Source organism: Hemiscyllium ocellatum, chromosome 24, assembly GCF_020745735.1.
Source record: "Hemiscyllium ocellatum isolate sHemOce1 chromosome 24, sHemOce1.pat.X.cur, whole genome shotgun sequence".
NCBI lineage: Eukaryota > Metazoa > Chordata > Chondrichthyes > Orectolobiformes > Hemiscylliidae > Hemiscyllium > Hemiscyllium ocellatum.
Window position 1 is genome coordinate 44,776,875 of NC_083424.1, and position 10,329 is coordinate 44,787,203.

The 10,329-nt window shown below is 45.4% G+C and overlaps 1 long non-coding RNA gene across 1 annotated transcript; it reads right to left on the reverse strand.

Moving 5' to 3' along the window:
* Window positions 1-1,223: 1,223 nt before the first annotated feature.
* On the reverse strand, window positions 1,224-10,322 carry LOC132827382 (uncharacterized). The gene is made up of 3 exons (XR_009645993.1): window positions 9,594-10,322; window positions 2,231-2,781; window positions 1,224-2,124 (listed from the first exon to the last, which is right to left on the reverse strand). It is a non-coding gene; the product is annotated as an uncharacterized LOC132827382 (long non-coding RNA).
* Between the last annotated feature and the right edge of the window lie 7 nt (window positions 10,323-10,329).

Consider the following 10,329-nt stretch of genomic DNA (forward strand, 5'->3'; position numbering starts at 1 on the left):
TTTGTGCCTTCCCACCCTCAGTTCATCCTCCAAGTGTTGCTCAACATGGAGGAGTACCGATTCATCAACTGAAGGAGGACAGTACGAGGTTTACAAGGTAACCAATAAGAGGTTTCCCTGCCCACGTTTAACCTGAAGCCATGAGACTTCATGGGGTCTGAAGTTGATGCCAAGGACTCCCAGGGCAACTCCTTCTCAACCGTATACCACTATGCTGCCACCTCTGCTAGGTCTGTCCTGCTAGTGGGACAGGACATATCCAGAGATGGTAATGGTGGTGTCTGAGGCGTTATCTATAAGGTATGATTCAAGCTGTTGCTTGACTAGTCTGTGAGACAACTCTCCCAATTTCAGCACTAGGCCCCAGATATTGGTAAGGAGGACTTTGTATGGTTGACAGGGCTGTTTGCCTTTTTGGCATTGTCTTTACCGATTCCAAGGTGATCCATCCAAGGTGATTCCAATGCCAGGTGATCCATCTGGTTTCATTTCTTTGTTGTGACTTTCTAGTGATTTGATACAACTGAGTAGCTTGCTAGGCCATTTCAGAGGGCAGTTGAGAGTCAACCACATTGCTGTGGGTCTGGAGTCCCATGTAGGCCAGACCAGGTAACGACTGCAGAATTCCTTCCCTAAAGGGCATAAGTGTACCAGATGGATTTTTCTGACAATTGGAAATGGTTTCATGGTCATCAGTCGACCCTTAATTCCATATTTTTTTTTTATTGAACTCAAATTCCACCATCTGCCGGTGGGATTCAAACCCAGGTTCCCAGAAAATTATGCTGGGTTTCTGGATTAAAAGTCAAGCAATAATACCACTAGGCCATTGCCTCCCTGTGATTAAAAATGTCTACAAGCAATTATTGGTGATGGGCTGCGAAAAGATCAGAGAGAGTCACACCTTTAGTAGAGCAGACAACAACCAGGGAACGCAGGTAAGGGACAGGAGATTTGAGGAAAAGTGTTTTCTCCCAGATGACGATGAGTATCTGGAGCTCACTGTCTAAAAGAGTTGTTGAGGTAAAAATACCTGAAATACCATAGCATTCAAAGCTACAGGTCATGTTGGCAAATGAGATTAAAATAGATGACTGTTTGATGGCCTCTTTCTGTACTGTAAAAACACTATAACTCTAAATTGAAGTGAAAAGTAAGCAAGTTCTAAAGAAGATCAGCCACCTTAAAGCAAATGTGTTTTCTTTTTGCATTTGCTGGATGGACTATCATTTATTGTCAGCATATTTTGTATTTTGGTACATAGGTACACATCTGTGTAAACATATAGTGCTCGTCCCGCTAGGCATCATTATCTAAAAGTCTTCGAGATTTAATACACAGGGTAATTTTTAAAGCACAAACTGCAATCTCCTTACACATGTAAAACACTGAATAATACATTATAGTGGCTCCTTTTCCTTTCCTGAATTTCCACTGATGGTGAAAATAATATGAAGAAAGTTTTTGAGTTTCCAAAAAGAAGAATTGCATGGCAATATATTGTTTTGGTCCTTTTTCAGATCTTTGAACTCTGACCATTCTGACAAAGGAGTCACTGAACGTGGAACCCTATCACTGTCTTTCTCTCGGCAGATGCTGCCAGACCTACTGAGTTTCTCCAGCATTTTCTATTTTTCTTTCAGATTTCCAGGAACACTGGTTGTTCGATTTTATTTTAGTAATCCAATTGTCCAGCTCACTCATGACCGTTTTTAGTTCATTTTGTCTCAACTAAACTGTAATACACTTATAAAAACCGAAAGAACTGTGAATGCTGGAAATCAGAAACAAAAACAGAAGTTGCAGGAAAAACTCAGCAGGTCTGACAGCATCTATGAAGAGACATCAGACTTAATGTTTCGTGTCAGTTCTGAGGAAGCGTCACTGGACCTGAAACACTAATTCTGATTTGTCTTCATAGATGTTGCCAGACCTGCTGAGTTTTTCCAGCAATTTCTGTTTTTGTAACACACTTGCCCTTGAGTCAAAATGCCAAACAATCTTACAGATGAGACAAATCAAGCCCCCTTGTGATCCCTTGGCAGTGATTAATAAGAATTAACACAGCTTCATTTGTGCAGAAAAAAGGTAACTGCTGGAAATGCTCAACAGGTCAGGCAGCTTCTGTGGAGAGAAAAAAATAGTTAACATTACAGGACAGCAAAATGTATTCAGAACATTCAGTCTTATCATTTAGCTCAATCGTATAGATTAACCAATAAATGCCTACCGTTTGGCTGAGTATTTTGAATTCTGTACACTGTACAAATGTTCAGATTTGGTTGGTAGCATCCTTGTGCCTACATCAGAAAAATGAGAGACTTGGTCCTTCTTGGTATTTTTCCCATTGGTTGTAAGCTGTAAGTGATTTAAATACCTTCTGTAAATCAACTCTTGTTCTGGAAGTTTGATGCAGAGTTGGCATAGATGTCGACAGACCTGACAGCTTTTGCTGTTGTTGATACTTGGAGGAACTTGAGCAGCTGTAGGTGGTCACATCACCGATGTTGTGAGTTTGTCATATAGGGTCCTTAAAGCAAACTAAAACAAATTACAATGCTAGTCTTCACATGGGCCATTCTGGTTCAATTGTTTCCCAGGAGAGGTGGTCTACTGCATTACAGAAGCTGCTTTTCTTTTGTTTCATTTGTACTCACCACCTTGATGTCATTTGCCCTGATACTGTTCTCCATTAAATCCCTGGCTGGAGACTCTGGAGGCATTCATTTGGGAGACATGTCATCTAATTTATGGAAGCAGATCAAAGGTGGGCAAGAGAACCTTAAAATGAAACAAAGGACAGTGGATGCTGAAGATCTAAAACATAAACAGAAATTGCTGGAGAAACTCAGCAGGTCTGGCCACATCTGGAGAGAGAAAACAAAGTTAACATTGAATGCTGTGGCCCTACTGATAATAACAGGAAAACATGTATTTGATCTCATCCTCACCAAACTGCCTGTCAATGACAGTATCATTAAGAACGAACACTACGCTGTCCTCATGGAGACTAAATCCTGCCTTCACATCATGTTGTGTGGCACTATGCGGAATGGGACCAACTTCAAATAGAAAAAGCAACTCAAAGGCTCAACAACTTTATGACCTGGCTTATCCTCCCACTTTACAATACCATCATGCCAGGGGATCTACCTGATTCAGTGAAGTGTGCAGAAGCAGCTCCAGGTATACTTAAAAATGAGGTGTTAATCAGGTGAAACTACAATGCAGGACAATTTCTTTGCCAAACAGATCTATCTCACTCTGCTTCCAGATGTCAGTCTTCAGCCAATTCAACTCTGCATGTGATATGAAGAAATAGTTGGAATTTCTGGCTACTGCAAAGGCTATCGGCCTATCACCGAGTGTAGCATCAAGGTGCTCCAGCAAAACTGGAGCCAATGAGAATCCAGGGGAAGCTCTCAACTGGTTGGAGTCATACCTATCATATAGGAAGAATATTGTGATGATTGGAGGTCAGTCATCACAGCTCCAGAACATCTCTGAAGAAGTTCCTCAGGGTACTATCCTAGGCGCAACCATCTTCAGCTTCTTCATCAATGACCTTCACTCCCTCGTAACATCAAAAGTGAGATGCTCACTGGTTGTACAAAGTTCAGCACCATTCACAACTCCTCAGACAATGAAATAATTCATGACCAAATGAGCAAGACCTGGATAATACTGAAGTTTGGGCTGATAAATGTACACCATACAAATGGCAGACAATGACTGGATTCAACAAGTGGTGTTCTGCAGGGATCTGTTGTAGGACCTCTGCTCTGTGATTTTTATAAATGACTTAGATGAGGAAGTAGAAGGGTGGGTTAGTAAGTTTACCGAGGACACAAAGGTTGGAGTTCTGGATAGTGTTGAGGGCTGTTGTAGACTACAATGGGACATTGACAGAATGCAGAGCTGAGCTGAGTAGTGGCAGATAGCGTTCAACCTGAAATAGTGTAAAGTGATTCATTTTGGAAGGTTGAATTTGAGTGCAAATTACAGGGTTATTGTGGCAATGTGGAGGAGCAGAGGGATCTTGGGGTCCATGTCCTTAGATCCCTCAAAGTTGGCATCCAAGTTGATAAGGTTGTGTGGGAAAAGATTTGCTAACCCACGATAGGCCAGCAAAACCAAAATTGGCCAAACTGTACCAAAACACCCAGAATTCCCAAGCAGCTCACAATCTGAATTAGACAGCATGCAGACAAGGGAATACACTTTAAGTTCCCACGATCAATGACAGAGCATCACAGATATCTCAAAGTTCCAAGGGCAGTTTCACAACCCAGCAATACCAAAGCCACACAAAGAGCAGGTCAGACAGAGAGGCACCGGCAAGGACACGCTCCAGGAACAGGACAATGGAAACACCTCAACACTTCAGAGGAGACATTAACCTGTCGATACTGTCAGGATGTTGCATTGTGTGAAGGAACAGGACATTTATCCGATAACTGTTTTCCAATTAGCATCCTTGAAACTAGATTACTCCCATTTCCAGATACATTGTAGTTTCCCATTTCTTAATCAGTGTCATTGTTCAGCATTACTAGAAAACTGGTCTCATCCTCAGCTCTGGGAAGAGAAATCTGCTCTACCTGCACAGATTGTCAGTTCTGTGTCAGGTGGTCTGTTTCTCTTCCAGCAATATAGCTTGCAATAAACTGTTTGTCAATTTCACTTCGAGCTGGGTTTTGTGATCTCTAGGTAAAAAATGAGGTCTGCAGATGCTGGAGATCACAGTTGAAAATGTGTTGCTGGTTAAAGCACAGCAGGTCAGGCAGCATCCAAGGAATAGGAAATTCGACGTTTCGGGCATTTTGTGATCTCTAGCCTATTGGGCAAATTTCTCTGACAGTTTGGCGTTATTCGGCAGGCCCTTTTTTTCCCTCTCTCAACAGGGTAAGCGAACCTCACATTTTAAATTTAACCCGATTCGTACCTAGCGGCCAGCCCTGCCTGGGGGTCAGACCAGAGAATGGCTGGATGACTGCGGAGGGTGGCCACGATTCTGATTTGCGATGAATTGGCTTCAGCTACTGCAATTGGGAAATTGAGTAGTGACTCTGGCCTGTGGAGGTGGGCACTTGACTCCTAAATTGCTGCCAGAACTTGGCCTGTGGAGGTAGTCTGGTAAGCGGCTAAATTAATTACTGAAAATGTGTTGCTCGAAAAGCGCAGCAGGTCAGGCAGCATCCAGGGAGCAGGAGAATTGACGTTTCGGGCATGAGCCCTTCTTCTCCCTCTTCTGGTGGGAAAGTAAGTTAACTGGCAGCCGGTAATTCGGTACTAAACAGCGTGGTCTGGGCTTGTGGAAGTTCTCACCTGTGCTAAGTTAAATTACCTGAAATATTTGCAACAAATGTCACGCGTGATCCACCTTGAGCCAGGACTTCTGTCACGAACCTGTTCTAGCCAGGAGAAAGACCGTCAGGCAGAGAAAGTTAGGCACAATACGTGGAGAGACTGCTCAAATTCTCGCTTTACTACTGACAGATCCACAGCTCAAACAAAACTGACTTGGGCCCAGCTATGTTGTCCTGTCCTGTGGTTTCTAAGTATTTATTTGTGTCTGCTTTTTCTGTGCTTATGAGTGCTTGCTTTGGCACTTTCAATTCTCCCACCTGGCTGTGTTTATTCAGCTCCTTGGATGCTGCCTGAATTGTTGTGCTCTGCCAGCACTACTAATCCAGAATGTGTTTGTTCAGCGCTTACGTGTTTGCTTGCGGTCAGCAATGACTGGCTTAAGTAACTTTTATTGCCTAACCTGTCAATCAATCACTGCCTGTGTTCCGTTAGCTCTGTATCACTGTTTTTTATCCTCGAAACCTGAATACAGCACTTAGAAGTCATCCCAAGACATCCAGGACACCATGGGGGCACAGACATCAACCGTCTGCCGGGAGATGCCAGCTGTGGGAGCTGGGCAACCCCAACCACGTGTTGAGGAAGGTCTGGGGCCAAAAATGAACAAGAGTACCCAGAAAAGGCATGGTAAATACGTAAACTGCAAGAAAAAGGTGGAAAGGCAACTGGAACTGCTATGAAACTGGAAGGACAGCCCCAATGGGCACATGCCACCCACTGCAAGAGGACTCCACAACCTATGAACAGGGACCACATGGAGGAAGACACCACTCCAACCACCGAGGATGGATCCAGCTGCTCATGGCAGCCATCGCCATCAGCACCCTCGGCCTGACCTGTCTGACCATCACATTGTGGCTTGCTGGTAAACAGGGACAAGGGCAGGACATTTCATAACCCGCCGTGACTTATGGGCCAATACCTTCCTCAAAATGGCCCATGGGTATGCCCAGAAATTTAATCAGACCCGCTCCTGGGTCTGCACTTGGTCCCTGACCACTCTCACGGAGGCATTCCTTTAGCCTCAATCCCATTAAATATCTCTGACAGGCAGGGTACCACCTGGACAAATTTAAAGGGCGGTTTTACCCGGCCTATAACTTCTCCCATGAGCCCCCAGCCCTGACCATTTGCTGACACTAACACACAAGGGTCATCTATGGGATCCATCTGTTTAAAAAGCACACAGCCATCTGGATGGGAGGCTGGCTGGAGCCGGTGCATTGACTCCCTGCTCCTAACTCCTGCAGCATGCCAATCCGCTGCAGAAGACAGCGTTTTAAACCTACAGGTCTTCAACAGGACCAGCCAGAACACCTTCCTCACCATCCGGACAGGGATCCAGACCCGCCATCTCCGACCCTACAATTGCACCTATTTTATCTGTGGCCACAAAGCCTACCTCTGGTTGCCGTTATCCTGGACTGGGAGCTGCTATACCGGGTATGCTCATGACTGGCAGCAGACGAGCCCTTGCTGCCATTGAAGCAGCTCTTTACCTGATGTCACCCCACTCTGCAACCCTGCGGTTACAGGTAGAAGTCCACAAACTCGCCGCCACACTGGAGGAGGTGGCAAACTCCACAGCAGAAGCACTCGCCCAGCTGAATGCAGAGGCTGTTACCATCTGTACTGTTGCTCTGCAGAACAGGATGGCCCTGGACTACCTGCTTGCTGCGAAAGGGGGCACATGTGCCCTTATTGGTGCTGACTGCTGCACTTACATTCCTGACCCCAGTGAAAATATCACAGACCTGGCCCAACATATCCAGCAGGCAGCTTCTGTTCTGCATGATTAGAACTCCCACAGGGACTTATGGGACTGGGCAGCCTCCTGGCTGGGGTCATGGGGCACAGCCCTACTACAGGGATTGATAGCCCTCATTGCTGGCCTTATAGCGCTAGCCATGACCATCCGACTGTGCTGCTCAAGCCTATATGCAATCCTGTTACCCTCTGCTCCCTCCACCACTCAGCTAGCATAGATCCACTGGGAGGACATCCCTGCCCCTGGCATTGGCATTGGCACTGCTGGGCCAGACTCGGACACTGAGAGCCACCTGTCCGATACGGAGCCTCCCCTCACCCGACACTCCCCCTGGCTCCAGCAACATTGCCCCCTTCTTGTCCCTCCCCCAAGACAAAAAAAGGAGGCAATTGTGGGAAAAGATTTGCTAACCCACGATAGACCCACAAAAGCAAAATTGGCCAAACTGTACCAAAACACCCAGAATTCCCAAGCAGCTCACAATCCGAATCAGACAGCATGCAGACAAGGGAATACATTGGACACGCTCCAGCAACAGAACAATGGAAGCACCTCAACACTTCAGAGGAGACATTAACACCTACTTGTGAAGAGGAATGGAACTGTCGATACTGTCAGAATGTTGCATTGTGTGAAGGAACAGGACATTCCTCCAATAACTGTTTTCCAATTAGCTTTCTTGCAACTCGATTATTCCACTACCAGATACATTGTAGTTTCCCATTTCTTAATCAGTGTCATTGTGCAGCATTACTAGAAAGCTAGTCTCATCCTCAGCTCTGGGAAGAGAAATCTGATCCACCTGTGCAGACTGTCAGTTCTGTGTCAGCTGGTCTGCTTTCTCTTCCAGCAATATCATTTGCAATAAACTGTTTGTCAATTTCACTTCGAGCTGTGCTTTGTGATCTCTAACCTATTGGGCAAATTTCTCCGACAGATTGTTAAGAAGGTGGGTTGGCTTTCATTAGTGGGGGGATTAAGTTTAAGAGCTGGAGATCATGCTATAGCTCTACAAAGCTGAAAATGTGTTGTGGTTAAAGCACAGCAGGTTAGGCAGCATCCAAGGAACAGGCTCTATAAAGCCCTAGTTAGACCATATTTGGAATACTCTGTTCAGTTCTGGTCACCTCATGTAGAAGCTTTAGAGAGGGTGTAGTGTAGATTTACCAGGATGCTGCCTGAACTGCAGGGCATGTCTTATGAAGAAAGGTTGAGGGAGCTAGGAATATTCTCATTGGAGCAATGAAAAATGAGAGGTGCCTTGATAGAGGTGTACAAGATGAGAAGAGGCATAGCTAGAGTGGATAACCAGAGACATTTTCCCAGGGTGGAAATGGCTATCACAAGGGGGGAGGGGGGCATAATTTTAAAGGATTGGTGGAAGGTTTAGGGGACGATTTCAGAGGCAGGTTCTTTACACAGAGAGTGGTGGGTGTGTGGAATGCACTGCCAGCAGTGGTAGTAGAGTCAGATACATTAGGGATATTTAAGTAACTATTGGATATGCACATGATGATAGTAAAATGAAAGGTATGTAGATTAGTTTGATCTTCGAGTAAGATAAAAGGTGAGCACAACATCAAGGGCTGAAGGGCCTGACCTGTGCTGTACTGTTTTATGTTCTAATTCTATTTCAAAAGAGAATTTAACCATCGCCCCTGACATTCGATGGCATCACTATCACAGAATTCCCTTCTGTCAACATTCCTGGGGGTTATCACTGACTGAGCTGGACTAGTCATATCAGTATGCAAAAATGAGAACTGCAGATGCTGGAAACCAGAGTTTAGATTAGAGTGGTGCTGGAAAAGTATAGCAGGTCAGACAGCATCCAAGGCGCAGGAAAATCAACATTTTGGGCAAAACCCCTTTATCAGGAATAGAGGTAGGGAGTCTCCAGGGTGGAGAGATGTTGGGGGGGGGGGGTGAGACTGGTGAGAAGGTAGCAAAGAGTACAATAGGTGAATGGGGGTGGGGATGGAGGTGATAGGTCAGAGGGGAGGGTGGGAAGGGAGATTGTCAGGTAGGACAGGTCATGAGGACGGTGCTGGGCTGGAAGGTTGAAGGTGGGGAGGAGGGGAAACGAGGAAAGTGGTGAAGTCCACATTGATGCCTTGGGATTGAAGTGTTCCGAGGTGGAAGATGAGGCATTCTTCCTCCAGGTGTCAGGTAGTGAGGGAGCAGTGGTGGAGGAGGCCCAGGACCTGCATGTCCAAGGCAGAGTGGGAGGGGGAGTTGAAATGTTGGGCCACGGGGCGGTGGGGTTGATTAGTGTGGGTGTCCTGGAGATTTTCCCTAAAGCACTCTGCGAGGAGGAGTCCAGTCTCCCCAATGTAGAGGAGACTACATCGGAATCAACGGATATAATAAATGACTTCGGTGGATGTGCAGGTGAAGTCATATTGTGGCTACAAGAACATGTCAGAGGCTAGGAATCTTGCAATGAGTAACTCACCTCCCGGCTCCCAAAGTCAGTCCATCATCTATAAGGGCTGTCAAGAATGTGATGGAACGCTTCTTCTGTCTGGAAGCGTGCAGCTACAACACTCAAAAAGTTCAACACGATCCAGGATAAAACAGCAATCATTTGATTGGTACCACATCCACAAAGAATTACTCCCTCCAACAGCTGTGTACAATCAATAAGGTGCACTGCAGAAACTCATTAAGGCTTGTTAGACAACACCTTCTAAATCCATGATGACTTCCATCTAGAAGGGCACAGGCAGCAGATACATGGAAACACCGTCACCTACAAGTTCCCTCCAAGCCACTCACCATCCTGACTTGGAAGTATATTGGTGTTCCTTCAGGATTGCTGGTCAAAATTCTGGAACACACTCCCTAACAGTATTCTCGGTGTATCCACACCAAATGGACTCTAATAAGAAGGCAGCTCACAACTATCTTCCAAAGGAAACTATGGATGGGCAACAAATGCTGTCCCAGCCAACAATTCTCGCATTCCATGAGTGAACTTTGTATTTTCTGGGAGGTGGTCTCCAAGTCTTATTACTACAAAATAAATAAAGATTCAATTATTTAAGTAGGTTTACAGTCTGGGCACTTGTTTTAAGATCTCAGTGCTCGCATTTACATGATATTAGGGTCTTTTCGTACAACAGAGTATTGTTTGATTTGACAACAGTCACTGCCTTCAATTCCCAGCTGACTCATGACCCACTTGCTGC